The sequence below is a fragment of the Staurois parvus genome, unplaced genomic scaffold (genome assembly GCF_062004578.1).
Source record: "Staurois parvus isolate SC_StPar_1 unplaced genomic scaffold, SC_StPar_1.0 ptg002764l, whole genome shotgun sequence".
Taxonomy (NCBI): Eukaryota; Metazoa; Chordata; class Amphibia; order Anura; family Ranidae; genus Staurois; species Staurois parvus.
The window spans coordinates 5001-7345 of NW_028320560.1; the positions used below are offsets into that span (position 1 = coordinate 5001).

Sequence of the window (2345 nt, forward strand, 5' to 3'; positions counted from 1 at the left end):
ACCGGTACGCACGCACGCACGCCATGTCCCACCGGTACGCACGCACGCCATGTCCCACCGGTACGCACGCACGCACGCCATGTCCCACCGGTACGCACGCACGCACGCCATGTCCCACCGGTGCGCACTCACAGCCATGCCCCACCAGCACACGTACGCCATGTCCCACCAGCACGTATTGTACGCTAGAAGTTACCTTTTGTCTAATGGACGTCTTTCTTGTCCACATTGCAGGGAGCGAAGAAGCTGTGTCCGCAGTGTAACACCATCACATCTCCTGGGGACCTGAGACGTGTCTACTTGTGAAAGCCGTGTGAGGAGAGGGACTGACACCGCTCCGGCCTCCCCCACACACACCGCCAGTCCCCACCTTCCCCCACCCAACCTTGTTTATCCTCACACCTTCTCCTTTCCGGAGGCTGAGGCCCAAAATGTGACAGAAGGACATCGGAAGCTCAAAGACACTTTAATAGACTTTATTATGGAGTAAATAAGTTATAAGAGGAAGAAAAACGGACATTTCCCGACAGACTGAACTCTTGTGGCTTCCACGTCCTCGCTTCCTTCCATTCGCACTAACGGGGGCGAGACCGCAGACCCCACCCCCATCCGCCCTGCGCCGCTCTCCGCCTTTTCTCTTCTCCCTGTTCCTGCTGCTGATTTTGACCCTTTAACAGCGAACTGTAGGCGGAGCCAAGGACTCACTCGCTATCCAGACAGTTTTGTTTACACCACCTCTCTCCCCCCCCCCCCCCCCCCCACCCCTGTGAGCTCGCCTCCCCCCCCCCCCCCCCCCGATTCCAGATGCCCCCTTCCGTTCTGTGCTGCGTGTGACCGCAGAATCACCGGAAGCAGCGATGGGACCTTGTACAGACCCCCGGTTGTTCCGCATTCTTTTTATGAACTTTATTTCATGTTTTTGTTTTTTTGGTTTTTGTTTTTTTTTTTGTTTTGTTTTTTTTCCCCATTTTGTGGCGTTTTGTGATATATTTTTTTAACTGTAAATTAAGCAGGGAAAAGAAGAAAAAGGAGATATGCGAAGCACATGTAATATAACTTATATGTTTACAATGTTGTGTATAAATGAATAGCCTCAAAAATGGTAATGAATATCTTTCTTTTATGGGTGGGGCTCTGTTAAGGGTGGGGTCTTTTTTTTTTTTCTGGAATATTTTAAAGTTAACAAAAATCCCAAAAATAAATTACATTTAACTTTAGGATCTTCCAGAACGAAAAACAAATACCCCACCCTTAACAGAGCCCTCCAAACTCCAAAAAAGTAACAAAAATCCAAAATTACATTTACTTTTTTGAAGTTTGCAGGGCTCTGTTAAGGGTGGGGTCATTTTTGTTTCATGGAAGATCCTAAAGTTAACAAAAATCCCAAAAATAAATTACATTTAACTTTGGGATCTTCCAAAAGCCCTCCAAACTCAAAATAAAGTCACAAAAAATCCCAAAAATAAATTACATTTACTTTTTTGGAGTTTGAATGGCTCTGTTAAGGGTGGGGTCATTTTTTTTTTTTTTTTTTTGGAAGATCCTAAAGTTAAATGTAATTTATTTTTGGGATTTTTTGTGACTTTTTGGAGGGCTTTTGGAAGATCCTAAGGTTAAATGTAATTTATTTTGGGATTTTGTTACTTTTTTGGAGGTTGGAGGGCTCTGTTAAGGGTGGGGTCATTTTTTTTTTTTTTTTTCTAGAAGATCTAAAGTTAAATGTAGTTTATTTTTGGGATTTTTTGTGACTTTTTTGGAGTTTGGAGGACATTACATTTAGCAGTGGAAGAATTCCACCTTTAAAAGGTCTATGTCCTCCAAACTCCAAAAACACAAAAAATCCCAAAAATAAATTGCATTTAACTTCAGGATCTTCCAGAAAAAAAAAATGACCCCACCCTTAACGAAGCCCTCCAAACTCCAAAAAAGTAACAAAATCCCAAAAATAAATTACATGTACTTTTTTGGAGTTTGGAGGGCTCCGTTAAGGGTGGGGTCATTTTTTTTTTCTGGAAGATCCTGAAGTTAAATGCAATTTATTTTTGGGATTTTTTGTGTTTTTGGAGTTTGGAGGACATAGACCTTTTAAAGGTGGAATTCTTCCACTGCTAAATGTAATGTCCTCCAAACTCCAAAAAAGTCACAAAAAATCCCAAAAATAAACTACATTTAACTTTAGATCTTCTAGAAAAAAAAAAAAAAAATGACCCCACCCTTAACAGAGCCCTCCAACCTCCAAAAAAGTAACAAAATCCCAAAAATAAATTACATTTAACCTTAGGATCTTCCAAAAGCCCTCCAAAAAGTCACAAAAAATCCCAAAAATAAATTACATTTAACTTTGT

The 2345-nt window shown here is 41.6% G+C and overlaps 1 long non-coding RNA gene across 1 annotated transcript in view; it reads left to right on the forward strand.

The window, feature by feature from the left end:
* The window catches only part of LOC149429158 (uncharacterized), a 5392-nt gene extending 4292 nt beyond the window's left edge, over positions 1-1100 (forward strand). The window contains exon 2 of the long non-coding RNA XR_016310588.1: positions 235-1100. This is a non-coding gene — a long non-coding RNA (uncharacterized LOC149429158). The remainder of the gene's footprint in view (positions 1-234) is intronic.
* The last annotated feature ends 1245 nt before the right edge of the window (positions 1101-2345 follow it).